Source organism: Dermacentor albipictus, chromosome 7, assembly GCF_038994185.2.
Source record: "Dermacentor albipictus isolate Rhodes 1998 colony chromosome 7, USDA_Dalb.pri_finalv2, whole genome shotgun sequence".
Lineage (NCBI taxonomy): Eukaryota > Metazoa > Arthropoda > Arachnida > Ixodida > Ixodidae > Dermacentor > Dermacentor albipictus.
The window spans coordinates 93542105-93556712 of NC_091827.1; the positions used below are offsets into that span (position 1 = coordinate 93542105).

General features: G+C 40.7%; 1 long non-coding RNA gene across 1 annotated transcript; it reads right to left on the reverse strand.

Annotated features, from left to right (window-relative positions):
• Nucleotides 1–728: 728 nt before the first annotated feature.
• On the reverse strand, nucleotides 729–13936 carry LOC139048088 (uncharacterized). Its single transcript, XR_011507477.1, has 4 exons — nucleotides 13769–13936; nucleotides 12184–12225; nucleotides 9417–9621; nucleotides 729–6731 (listed from the first exon to the last, which is right to left on the reverse strand). It is a non-coding gene; the product is annotated as an uncharacterized lncRNA (long non-coding RNA).
• Between the last annotated feature and the right edge of the window lie 672 nt (nucleotides 13937–14608).

Here is a 14608-nt window from a genome sequence, read left to right on the forward strand (position 1 = left end):
AATTTCATTGTGGTTGTTAGGCAACGTTAGGAGTCGTAGTGCCTCTGAAGAGATTCGACCATTGGCGAAGGCGTATCGCCGTCTGGGAATCACTGATGATTATGCGTGCTTGTGGTTGCGATGTGTTTATGCTTGTGATGCATATTTTTGGGTACTGGAGGGAGGGTTATCACGTCTCTGATGTGTCTGAATATATCTACTTTGACGCCATGTTGGGTATGATATCTTATACATAGGCGATCCAATATTTGCCTACCTGTTTTATTTTTGGACAGGCGTTCCTATTGTGCTAGTCGTTGTGCCTCGATTAGCTCATCCAGTGTACTGTGGAGACCTAGACCAAGGGCCAACAACCCTTGGCCGAAACGTAGGTGGGGTCCAGGCCGACCCCACCAACCCGAAGGGCACTGAATAAATTTATTTGAATGGATGAAACACATCAAGAAAAAAGGTACAAAACGCTGTTATATCCACTCATTTTCAAGTGTGTCAAAATAGATAATGGCGTTCACTCAACATAAAACCCCATGCTTAAAGATCGTTATTCACTTCTCTGTACAATGCGTATCCCTTACAAAAAAAATTGTTGAAAGGTTATTGAGATATCATTGTTCAACGTCAACAAAAGACCTTGAAAGATCATTGGGGAATTGTTGAAACAGCATTGAGGAAATTGTTGACAAGTGTTGATAATTGGCCCGCGACATTCTGTCGAAACATCATTGTGGCGTCTCAATTTGAAAGATCGTAGGCATATCGTTGAAACTATGGTGTATTTCAATGTTGAAAGCCCATTGAAGCATTGTTGAAGATGTGTTGCCTGTCGATATTGAAAGCTAATTGACGTATTGTTGAAATGTGTCGTTTGTCAATGTTGAAAGCCCATTGAAGCATTGTTGAAGCTCAAACTTGAAAGCCCATTGACGTATTGTTGAAATGTGTTGTTTGTCAATGTTGAAAGCCCATTGAAGCATTGTTGAAGATGTGTTGTCTCAAAATTGAAAGCCCATTGATGTGTTGTTGAAATGTGTTGTTCATTAATATTGAAAGCCCATGGAAGAATTGTTGCAGATCTGTTGAACATCAACACAAATTATGTTGAAAGCCCTTTATGCCCCACTGGGTATTTAGCAGTTTAAACCTGCACTTTCCTTAAAATACTGCTGAGCTATGTTGCATATAATTACCTTTGATGTCACGTTGGTATGTTTGCTGTGAGAGGGCAGGGATAAAATTTAAATACAGGGGTTTTGTATCGCAGGCCTCTGCCACCCTGGGCTCAAAAGCATGCTCCCAGATCGCCTGTAATAAACCATATTGTAAAACTGCTAGCAGTACTGTTATGCCACTTTTTTCAATTGTCAGAGTGGATGGACCTCCACAATATTAAGAGTGCTGAACTGATGCAGACAAAAACCATTTTTCTAGGTGAACTGTTTATTTGTAAACAAACATCTGTGTAAATGTACAACCATTTGTAGTTTGAGCACATCAGAAACTTCTTAAAAACTAGTGCACAGTACAAACTTCCTGCAGCTTGACACCATAACAAAACAGAATACTGAAGATGTAGTCTGTGTGGCCCTCAAGTAAAACACATTTCTCAAAAGAAATCAATTTTTAAAAATAAATACATAAATTAAATGTAGAAGCAGACTGACATGACTGTTAATAAGAGCACTCAAAAAAGGCACTTGCTTTCTCTATTTGGGAGCCAGTGGTACTATTACCATGGCCCGATTTGCTTGAGCCCACAGCACTCAACTGAGACCTGATATGCAGGGTGGTTATCTTTAAGTTTCATGGAATTTATTAAACACGGACTGTTGCAGCTAACATAATTCTAGATACAGAGTGCCAAACATTATTTGCATGAGAAATCAAGACAGCATAGTCAGCTGATTAAGAAAAACTCAGTTCCTAATAAAGCTTTTCAAATTGTAGACGGTAATTTTACAAGGTGTATGCACTTAGAACGAACTTCCAGAATGACACCAGTAACGAGACACATGCCATCAAACTGGCTGTAGAAATGCACTGCTGTAGCACTTACTTTTTTTTAACAGAACGCACTGTTATGCATTGAAGCACAAAAGTAACCGGAATGCCCATGTATTTCTCACATTTATGGAAAAATTTCGCAACTGGTGTCATCCTGGAAATTAATTTCAAGTGAATATGTCTTTCAAAATCACTGGCTACAATTTGCAAACTGAAATATGTGCCGTGATGTGATAAGTGAATTAATAAATTTATGAGATTCAGTTTAATGTTTCCATTTCTTGTGCTAGTAATGTCCACCTCTGAATAATCCAGCTCAAGAAAAAAAATTATGCTACCTGGCACAGACAACTTAAAGATCTGTAAAACTGAAAAAGGATCACTGTGCAATCCTTATTTGTTGCTTGAATGGTATGTGCCAATTTCGGTAAACGTTACATACTTCTGAAACATGGCAATCACAATAAGTGATGCTGATGGGAGCAATTTATTATGCTGCATTGCTGTTGCATGATCCAGTTGTGTTTTCCGCCATGATAACGTTCCTGCACAGGTAATTCCATATCAAGCGACTTATTCATATTAACTACTTCAGATTTTTATATGGAAAAAAAAACAGCTATTAGTGATGTGCTGGAATCAAAGTTACTCCTTGTGAGAGTTCCATTACAATTTTATTCACTGCCACAAAAAATAACGAAAGAATTCAGAAAAAGATATGGTTTCATGCAAACATGAAAGGCACATCATGCCATTTCGAGATCTTTCGTTGCATTTTAAATTTAAGCCGACTTATACCTATTAATTTTACTCATGTCTTTTAGAAAGCAATAAGTTATTTTTACAAAGTTATGTCAAATGCAGTTTTTATTGAACTCTGACAATGGCACAGATGCACTTGCAGGTGTGCGATTCCATGCCGAATCGACCAGTGTTTTTTTGACAGCACACATATAGCTGAAACATTACTATATGTTTACTAGAGTTCAAAACTCGTTACCCACTTTTATTTATTTTTGCCAGATATTTTGTAGCACTTTGGTGACAGTTTAGTTTTCCTGCTCAGCTGAGCTAGAGGACATCAATCAACATTCTTCTTCAAATGCACATTGTATTGATCGAGGCCTTCAAATGGTGTGCGTGGAAATACGGTGAAGTGATGCAACTGCCAAAATAGCCAATTTTTTAAATATTTGAATACTTCAATTGCTTTCGGCACCGGCAAAAATGAGTCAAATTGCAATCCGTTAGTTTTTTTTTCGTAACGAAAATTCACAGGACAGAAATTAAATACAGAATGGTAGCCCAGGTGACATAGTATAGCAAAAAAAATGTGAAGCTTTGAAGGTTCAGCTAATCGCCTGTAAAAAAAAAACAAATTTTAATCTTTTGCAAGAAGCTTCATGTTGAAGGAAAAAACAGCTTTCATGGTTGGCCAGAAAGTATGTGATACATGATTGGATAGCTCTACATGTCTGCTATGCATGTGTGAAGTTAAAAAAGGCATTATTTTTAAATGCGAGAAATTCTTTTTTGAAATTTTGTCAGCACCGACTTTTCTCGGATGTGCGCACTGCTTGCCGGCTGGGAATCCAGACGACAAAGCTGGCTTCGTCTCCAGACAGATGACAGAGAAGCGGTGTTAGTGTCTGCATTTTATTGCCAAGGGACACATGCTCTAACGCAACAAGGCTTGTGTTTGGTGTGGGCCAGCTAAACCATACAGCCATTACACATAAAATATCAATACGAGGTCTGTTAGAAAAGTATCCGACCTTTGGCTGAAGAAAAAAAAAACTGGGATAACTGGAGCGTTGGAAACCTAATCACTCTCAAAGTAGTCTCCTTGGGACTCCAGCCACTTCTCCCAGCGGTGCTGCCATTGTTAGAAGCACTCCGAGAAGGCCTCTTTCCGAATGGAGTTTAGCTCAGCTGTCGTTGCAGCCATAATGTCTTCTCTTGTCTGCAATTGTGCTTCTTTCAATGGCCTCTTGATTTTGGGAAATAGCCAGAAGCCGCAGGCGGCCATATAAGGAGAGTAAGGAGCCTGTCGAACTACAGGAGTCTGGTTTTTCGCCAAAAGAGTCTGAATCAAGTGCGAGAAAAGCATTGTCGTGATGGATGCGCCAATTTCCTGTTGACAACTTTGGTATCTTGCGCCACACAGCATCACATAGGCCATGGAGGACATCCCTGTAGTAGTCTTTAGTGATTGTTTGACCCTGTGGTGCGTACCCGTGGTGTACCACACTGCGGGAGTCAAAGAAAGCAGTCAGCAACACTTTAACGTTGATGCGCACTTAGCGGTCTTTGGTTGGTGATGTGGAATGCTTTCACTGTAATGACTGGGACTTGGTTTCCCGGTCATAAACATACATCCAAGACTTGTCACCAGTGATTATGGTGTTCGTGAAGTTGAGGTCACTGTTTGTGGAATCCAGCATGTCTGTGAGACTTCAACACGAAGTTGCTTTTGCTCCACCATGAGCAGCTTGGGAACGAATTTCGGGGCAAATCTCTTCATGGCCAAATCTTCGGTGATAATGGAATGTGGATAAAATGTGCTGATGCCCACCTCTTCCACAATTTCTTGGATAGTCACACGACGGTCCCGCATCACCACAGGGTTCACTTAGGCAATGACCTGGTCATTTCGGCATATTGATGGCCGACTGGAGCGTGGCTCGCTCTCCACCGATGCGTGGTCGTCTTTAAACTGGTTGTACCACTCCTTAATCTGTGTGCTGCTGATAGCGCAGTCACCGAAAGCAGTCTGAATGTTCCGAATGGTTTCCACGTGGCTGTCGCCCAGTTTCTGGCAAAATTTGACACAGTAGCACTGCTCCAGTCGCTCCGCCATTTTCCTTGCAATAAAAAAACGACGAGAGCACTGTGTACTACCTCATTCAAATGCTGCGTCCCAGCAATTCACGCTATTGGCAGGCGGGAAAAAATTTGTGCATGCGCGAAAAGGTTCAAGGGTGGCTGATGAAAACGCGCTTGTTTCATATTCATCAGGTGTCTGCAAAAAAAAGTCAAATACTTTTCTAACAGACCTCGTACGTATTAATATGTGAGGGAATCCTGCAGTGTTAAAAGATATCTTTCATGCAGTTTACAAAAAGAAATATCGGCTATTATGTAGACAGTAAATCCAGGAAGAGCGCTGATATTGTTCATACAAAGCATTTTAAAGGGCATGTCGCACTGCAATGCAACACAGAGGGAGCAGGACACTTCGTGCCCTGCTCCCTGGAGCCCAATGATGATGCAAGTAGAAAACACCTTCATAATTAAGACTGAAAACCTACATAAGTGTGAACAAATTCTTGTGGTGTTGTTTGCTACCACTGTTTCAGAGCCAGAACGTGTTCACCTATAAAAGTCATATTTGCCTTGTTCAGTCTGATGTGGTCAGACACCACTGGCGACCACTTTTTGCATTCATGTTAAAAAAATACAAGTTGAGACTGCAGCTGTAGCGCTTGACGTCACCTGCCTTCGCAATGATAAAAAAGGCAGTCAGTTTGTTGAGTAGTTTTTGTGGCTAATTATATTAACAATCTTTCCTTGCTAGCTGACATGGCTTCATATATTTATGCTATATTTATGCTGTATGTGTGATCCACAAATGAACATTAGAGAAAATAATTTATTGCACTTAAAGAATACCTTTTTGTTACTTGTCACATGCATAGCAGACATGTAGGGCTGTGTAACGATGGGCGACATACTTTTGTGCCAACCTCCAAAGCTAATTTTTTACCTTCAACACGAAGCTTCATGCAAAAAATTGGAACTTTCAGTTTTTTTAGCTGATCAACTGAACCTACAAGGCTTGAAATATTTTGCAGCTATCCCAAGTCAACCAGTCTGATTTTATATTTATTTTGTGCCTTCTGTATTTCCCTACATTAGAAGAAAATTCAAACTTTGCAAATTTTGGCAGTCACACCACTTGTCTCTTGACATGAAGATCATCTGAATATCTGGATCATACAATTTCCCTTTCAAGAGAAACGTGTATCAGTGCCTTCTAGCTTAGCTGGGCAAGAACAATAAATTTTTGCCAAAATTCAAAAAAAATTTTGCGAAGGAAAATAAATGGGGAGCAAGAGTTCGGAGTTTCAACTATATCTGTGATGGTCAAAAAAACGCTGGTTGGTTGCCCTGGAATGACTCAAGTGTATGTATGAAAGCAAATTTTCTCAAAAATTTTCTTATTGTACCTACTCAAAATCAAGCAAACTTGAAATGCTTTGCCATATTGGAACAGTTCTTGACAAAATTGGGTGGTTTGGCATGAAATGACTTAAGATACTTAAAAAATATATTAATAAGGAAACACTATCCTTACTGGAACCATATCAAAAACTAACATAAAAATGTAGTGAACTATAACAAAGCACAGCACTTGTATTCTGGATTAAGCAATCCAATGTGGGCTTCTCAGGAGACTTGCATAATTAGCATAAATAAAATTAACATAAAAATGTCAAGGCATAGAAAGGCACAACATTTGTATGCTCATTTGAGAAATCCAAATTGAGCCCTTCAGGAGACTAACATAAAACATAAAAATGTCGAGAGTTACAAAAGCACAACACTTGTGTTTTGGTTTGAGCTGTCCAACTTGGGCTCTTGAGAGGCTATTGGTCCCATGCGAGAAGCGAGGCCAGAGTTCTTTACATAGGGCATGTTGGTACCAGGAAACTTGTGACACGTGAAGCCTGCAACAACAAGAAGCCAGAACAAGTTTTAAAAAGCAACTTCTACATGCAAAAGAATGGCATGCAATATGCCCTTGTTATAATGAAATTGATTTATGTATTTGTGTAGCTTAATTCCAACTTTCCACGGGTACAGCTTTGCAGCATCACCATTTAAATTGATTCTGTGTGGCACGGGACTCCACTAAGTGTCAAATGCAGGAATGGGCAAAAAGGAACAAAACACTGTAGCAAAATAACTTTACGAATATCCTCAATGTCGAAGATGTGAACTTTGCTTGCTGAGAAACAAAATGGTGAAAAAAATTCATGTTGTTCATAAATAAACCTGAATTGACAATTAAATTATTTCTTGTAACTTTCCTAATTAAAATGTGCAGCATTTAACTGTGCTTTTCCATGCTCCAAATACAATACTGTCATGTCACTACAATTGAGTGTAGCTTCATTTGAAGTTAGGTTTCCTGAGTGCACATGCAATCGGAATGTACTTCTCGCCTTACAATGACTTAGGACTTTCTACATTAAAGAAGACACTGCTTACAGCAAAGTATGTTTTCTGCCTCAACGATTGAATTACTGTTATAATGAGGATTCCATGTAGTTGTGCACCAAGCTGCTTAGCATGAAACATGCAGAATGTGACAGATACGAAGAAATGCTGTCTTTTAAGAGCCATATGCCATAGGACTGACTTCTTTAACCCTTTTAGGGTTTACTGCCGTACATCTGTGTCTGTGACGGAACGTTCTGAAAAAATTTGCCGTTTCAGAACAAAGTGTTGCCTAGCATCCCACTGGAGGTGCTGCAACCTTCTGAGGCTTCTAGAAAATATTCTTAAAGTGCTGTCGCTCCATGGGTTTCTCCAAAACTGATTTTCACTTAGCTCCTTGGTGTCTGTCATTGCAGTAATTTGGGAGTGTTGCGACAAGTTTTTGTAAGTTTCATTACACAAAAAAATTATGCTGCTTTATCCTGCATAAAAAAATAAAACATCTAAAACTGCAAATACTGAAATGGTATTGCCACTTCATCGTTATTTAAAAATATTATTTACCACTTCATTTTCTCGGAACGTCACTCTGAAGAACTTAAATCTGCAATCAAAATATTAAGAGTGCACGAAAAGTGATTTTTGAGGCTGAACCGAATAATGCTAGAAGCAAATCAAATAATGGATAGCTTCTGAATAATGAACAGCTGATATCACAATTAATGTAAGATGAGGCTCACAACCTAGTATTATTAATGTTTGCAAGTTTCTGTCATTGTTATGTTATGAAGAGCTGTTTATTAAAAGCACAAATGGAGCAGCAAAAGGTTTCTTCACATGCACAGGACTCTTCAGTAAGCATAAATGATTGCTGTACAGCCTCTAAAGTACAGCTACTTAAGTAATGTAGCCTGGTCTGCTATTCTTACAAGTTCTTACGTTTTATGTCTATACTATGTTATTGGACGTGAAAATTTACCGTACTGTGGCTCAAATTTCATGTTTTATTGGTGTTTCGAAATATTAGAATACTCACATTTACAAATAGTGACCATTCAAAGACTAAATTGAATAGGACACTATTCAATTCGAAAGTTTTGAGCATTTGCAAACCACAAAAAATATTACCTCCTAAATTAGAGAGGCATATTTCTCCCCAAAATGTGACCCTCAACGGGCTAAACAAGAGCGACAGAAAAGCCCATTCATCTTTTTGATTATTTTAAGCCCATAATCTACTTGGCAATGGTTCATAATAACCCTGTTAACAGGTAGGTGAAGTAAGGAAGCAGGAATCAATTCTAACAATTTCAGAATGGGAGTAGTGGACATGTCGGATGGACTGTAAGAAGCTTTATACATTAGGCCCCAAGAGCCTATTTTCAATTTATTGAAGTATATGGGGAAAAGCCACATAAATATTTTTTTTCATATCTTAGAATACAAAGTGATAAAGTGTGCGTTAATAAATACGAGTCATAGGTTAAGTGCTTAGAATGAGTAAGCGCCCACTAAACGTAGTACTGTTGACAGCAATGCTTGCAACTCTGTCCATGTTGTTTCTTTGATTGAAACAACCAAAAGAAAATTGCCACACCACTCAGGTTCCCTCTGCTAAAAGGCTGCTGTCTGGCATCACATGGACCTCCTTCAATATAGGAGCAACCTTAATTCGATGTGGTCTGTTAAAATTGGTGAATCTACTGTTTCACATCTCAGAACCTGGAGAGCTGTTTTGATTTCTGCAATTTGGTGAACGTGCTCCTGCTCGAGCTGAGCAGTAACCACACTTGAGCATAGCTTCTCCGCAATTCGTGTATTAGAATAACACTTTCAGGCTAATTAAACATGTCGTCCATGCCAATAGATTTGGAGCGTGCTTCACAGACAACTATTCCTTGCAATGACAGCCATGTAGCACTGCTAATGCGCCAATGCAGCTCATGTTATGTGGTGGAGCCACTAAAAACTTTCAGCAGTGAAGGCAGCTTTCAAATTTTAGAAGCATTTGTGTATGGCGGCATTACGCACTTATGATCATATGAACAGTCATTCCAAATAGTAGGCTATCGTAGCACACAACTGCACACACGGGCTACTTGAAAGTCGTTTGTTATGCCAATGGCAAGTTCATAATTTTAGAAAAAAATGTGAATGTAAAAATGCAACCAGAAAGGATATATGGTACTTGCCTATAACAGCACTGACCCTGGTGGGGTCAAGAGCCCTTTTTGCCCCTTGGTGTTATTTCCAAAGGCCAAATGGCCCATGAGCTCCTCCTCTGTGAACACATGGTGAAGCAAGGCCCTTGCAAACTTTCCTGGTCCACCATGGCAGGCCATGGTAAGCTGTGCCAGGATAACCTTCTCAATGTGCACTCCTTCAACCTATGTGAACCTGCACGTTTAAGTAAATGTTAGCAAAACAGTTTTAAGCCTTTCAAGCACATTCACACAACAGCCCTACTGCAAATAAATTAAAAAAGTACCTGTTGCAAATCTAGAATGCTAAACTGGACTTCTTACAAGCTTCTTATGCTGTGTGGATGCCACGCTTCAGAAGAACAATCCAGCACAAACAAGAATAATAAACCAAAGTATCCAAACATCTAGTACTTGAAAAAGGGGAGTACCAGCAAAACACAAATGACACGCACACAAGGAAACGGCATTAGACACGGACTCCCTGTCTAACGCCTCTTCCGTGTGTGCGCGTCCTTTGTTTTGCTGGTACCTCCCTTTTTCAAGTTCATCATGCACCAACTGGCCCAAGAGCTTGAGCTAATGCACATCTAGTACTATTTATTGTGATTACCATTCTTAGGATACTTCATATTTTCAGGTCTCTATTTTCCCATCCATTTGTGTCAATAGGTAGCCCATGGTCTAATGGGGAGATTGGGCTGCTATGTTGAGGGAAGAGTTCAAAATCAACCGTCAGAACAGCTTGGGTGACTGGTTATGCAACCCTGGGCATATGCCACTTTTCAATGAATCTCTTTCCCGCTATCTTGGGCAACTGCTGCTGCTTGTGTTGGCAAGCAGCATTAGGAGCTCGAAGAGGGACATGATTGTCGATCATTACTAAGATTACCACTACACATCATGTTCACTTGCTGTGCTCCAGATGTAATGTGTCAGGATTCCACTCCACTGTATGAAATGTACATAAGTTGCAAGGACAGTATGTGCCAACCACCACCTCAATTAAATTAATCGACTCGCAAAGCACAGGCTGCACAAGATCACGGAGTGAACTCAGAAGTTTGTGGACAGTCAGTTGATGTCCATGTCAGGGACTTCTAGGGAGACTCGGTCATTTCCTCGATGTGCATCATCGTGCCGTCACACATTGTATTACAATTCTGTCTGTCTTGTTGTACCACCGTTCTAATAGTCATCACGTATCACCACAATTCAATATATAAATAGACACTTATATCTACTGTTTATTTAATCTTTATGGAGAATACTTTGAGCATGAGTTTTTGCAGAGATCATGAATTCTACAGCTTAAAGGAGCACTAAAGAAATATAAATTAATTAAATTCTGGCATTTTAAGTGCCAAAATGACAATCTGATGTTTAGGCACGCCATAGTGGGGAACTCTGGACTAATTTTTACTAAATTAGGCTGCAAGGTACCTGGGCAGTTTTGTATTTACCCTCCATCAAAATGTGGTTGTTTGATCCTGTGACCTCGTGCTTAGCGGAGCTGTGCCAACACCCCTAAGCAACTACGGCATGAAAGCACTATAGAGAAAAATTATTTTAGATGTATCTGTACATGACCTTCCTACAATTCAAGAGATTCACTCATACCGTGACAAGAGGCCGAGTAAACTGTAAAAGCAGCAAGAGGAAAGATTGGTGGCAGTGCTGCCTTGAAGTTACCACACCCGCTTGCTGTGACGTCATGGATTTAGATGACGTCTGTTCAGGTGTAGCAATTTTTTTTACAAATAAAGATGTTCTTCATCATATTCCAAAAACACAAATAAAAAGCGTCAGGAACATTTACAGAACCAATACAACCAAAGTATGAAAAAATACTTGGAATCCATGATGTGACAATGAGGTGTCAGCACGAAGACTTTGGGGCGATACTCAGAAAATTAAACTTTGAGCTTTATTTTCTCTAATCAAGCAACTACCAAGAAATTTACAGAAGTAGTTATTTAAGACGATGCTTTATTTAAAATTCATTTAGGGTGTCATTAGTGTCCCCTTAATACAAAACAAGGAATGCACTTGGCTGCGTAATAGGTTAACATGCATCACTGGTTCTCATTAAGGTAGGATTATCAGTATAGCAAAGGGCATGCACTGGCTGCTCCAGAGGGGAGCCCTTCCACTTCCCCTCAACCTTCCAATTTCCAATTTATGAGCAGTGATGCAATTTCTGTATCTTAACAAGACATAATGCCAAGATAGAGCATGTGGTGACCGGCACTTCGCACCATCGAGCTCGGCATCAATCTTTTTGGAATTTGGCCCTTGAAATGCAGAAAGCCCCGATCATTGCTCGTTCTTCAGCCAACTTTCTCGAAGGGTGCTGCTGTTCTGGTTTGATACATCTAGCAGTGCACTGCTGTATGACATAGGCCATTATACCTTCGTTCTGGTAAAACTATAAAGATGTTCACTCATGTAGACCACTAATGTCCACACTAAGTTTCATATCAGGCATATACACTGAAAAAGACACATTCTGCGTTTAATATGTTCACAAGTGACACTGAATTCACTCCCAGTCCCGGTGCAGTTGTTAAGTCTTTCAGCTGAGTGCTTAAAGGCACCATGTCTCCTAATGAAGGCACTCTGCACCAATTGATCACTGGAGCAAATGCCTTGCAGTTGCATCAGCAATGTTTTTTTTCCTGCTTCCTGCAATACATTTTCACGGCATCACTGTATTTGATCATGGTGACGCTACAGAATGGATGACCAAAGAATTCACCTTTAGCGTGCCAGCTGGGGCGTCTCCCAGCTCACTTTGAATCTGAAAAAAGATGTCAGTATTAAAACGTGAAGCCACGATGCAGCAAAAGCGACAATCAAAAGAGCTACATGGACCATTAGGCTGACATAAATGGATGGATACAAATGACTAGTCATCGAATACACGAAAGTGTGGCTGCTCTTGCCAATGGCAGTGTGAGCTTGTCAAATAATTTATTTCACATTCCTCTACTTATATTAAAAATTCCACGCATCTACTTAACTGTTATGGCCACATATTAAAGGCAGCTCCTTCATATAAGGCCCCAGTGTTACATTCTTTTACTCCCCGTCTACCTGATGCTACTGAAGTTTTGCTTACACTCAAAGAAAGAATTTCACAGACCTGCTCTTTCAACAAAAAACATTATTCCAAGCTTGTGGCAAAGCGTCGTCATTTAGTTCACAACGATGCGCTCCCCTTTCAATCTGCTCACTGTGTAGTGCTCGGATTCAAAGCAAAAATGGCTTTTCGACATAACTAGCTACTTCTATGGTCACAAGAAACAATGCTAATTATTGATGTTTATGTTGCCGATAACATATACATGCCGCCTCGAAACACAGTGGGACGACAAGGCAGATATGCCAGGCATTTATCTCGTTCCTTTACTGATTTTAAAACTTTGTTACATCAATCAGTTACTAAAGTGCGAAAAGCTGAAATTTCACGCTGTTACATTTTTTTAATGTTCTATCCCAGTAAAGTAGGACCTGGAGTGCCATGAAATCTGCCTTTCCGTGAATGCAGAGCACCTACGCGAAGCCGTTTGGGCGAAGCACTCGATGGCACCGAACGGAGAAGATAAAAAAAGAAAGTTGAATGCGCGCTAACAGGTGGAAAACAAAACACACGCGGTTGGCAAGGCGTATAACTCGGTGATTTCGCAGCACTCTGTGGCATCACCCCTATTGTATGTCACGTATCGCATAGAATCGCGTGTACACACTTGAAATTTTTTATTATTGCGAGACAGCCTCCTCTGTGTTTTCCGGTCGCGCGAACGTCGGCCGCACGGCGTGACAGATAGTGGCGTTGAAGCACCGCGGTGTCACTCGATCCTGAAGGGAACAGCGCAACAGAATACATTTTCGCTGATCCCACCGCCACCCCCCCCCCCTTTGTTGCTACAGCTCACTCACACGCCTTGTACTAGCGTGGCGCAAACGAAATATCTTCGATTACAGTACAGATCGGATGGTTTCAGGTCGCATTGTTATGCGCTCATTAATAAGGCTAACTCAATCGGTGCTCGAACACCGTATCAGAAATCATGGCGTACAACAGCCCTGTTTTAGCTGGCACCACATAGCTGCCTTACGTCACCACAAGCGGAGAGTAAAGTTAAACCAGGACAAAGCTCCACGTTATATATCACAAATCTAGTGCTGTACAACCAATTCTCGCAACGGAAGGATAGTGCTAGGAATGAAAACTAGAAAAGAGGCCCGCGGAAAACACGCACAGGCGCTGAACTCATTTCCGGGCTCCCGTACACCGCTTCGCAATGGACGAACAAGGGGAATTCGAAACATCAAGTCACCTTTGATGACGCTGAGTCGGAGGCGATCATGCCGATCTTCGAGGCAACAAGCCCATATAAAGCGAGCAACACGCAGGAATATTCCAAAGATGTCACAGCGAAGCACACAAAGAACGCAGAAAAGCAGGAAGCTTTCAAGCGAACAGCGTACACGAACTCGCCGGAATGCTCCAAGCATCAACACCGCAAACGCGCAATCATACATGTACACTCATACAAATACACGCTTATATTATCATAAATTGTACTATTTGATAACAAATTCTGTGATGTCATGTTACTACAGAACAATTGTTGCGCTTTGCATGTGTATGAAAGTTTTTTGCTTCACTTCTTTGATGAACTACTTTCTTTGGCGCAGTAACGCGGTGCACCGGCCGGAGCTAATGGAGTGCGCGGGAAAAGGCGCCAAATTCAAACGTCGCAAACGCCGTGCTAATTTGTGCGCGCACAGTTTTCGTCGTTTGGATTTAAAAAAAAAAGTAATGCGTGCCGCAACCATGCGAACTGAACTATTGACCAGAAAAGTACAGAAACGTCGCTGTTTGTGCTTCTTATTTCGACGTCACAGCAAACTGCAGGCGGTCTGTCGTCCCATTCTTTTAAACATTTGTGTGTGTGCTTCTGCGCTGTGCGATTTGTCACCGAGAACGTATAGCAGCGCAGATTCTGCTTGGTGGCCGAGCAGATTCCCAACACATTCGCCAGCACCCCGTCTACGTCACAGAAAAGAATGTGGCCTCCATGTGAAATATGAGCACGATGACATACATATCAGCCAAGCTTTTCGTTTCGTTCTGTGCGTGCTAACGGGTAACATCTAAGCGATACGCACTCTGT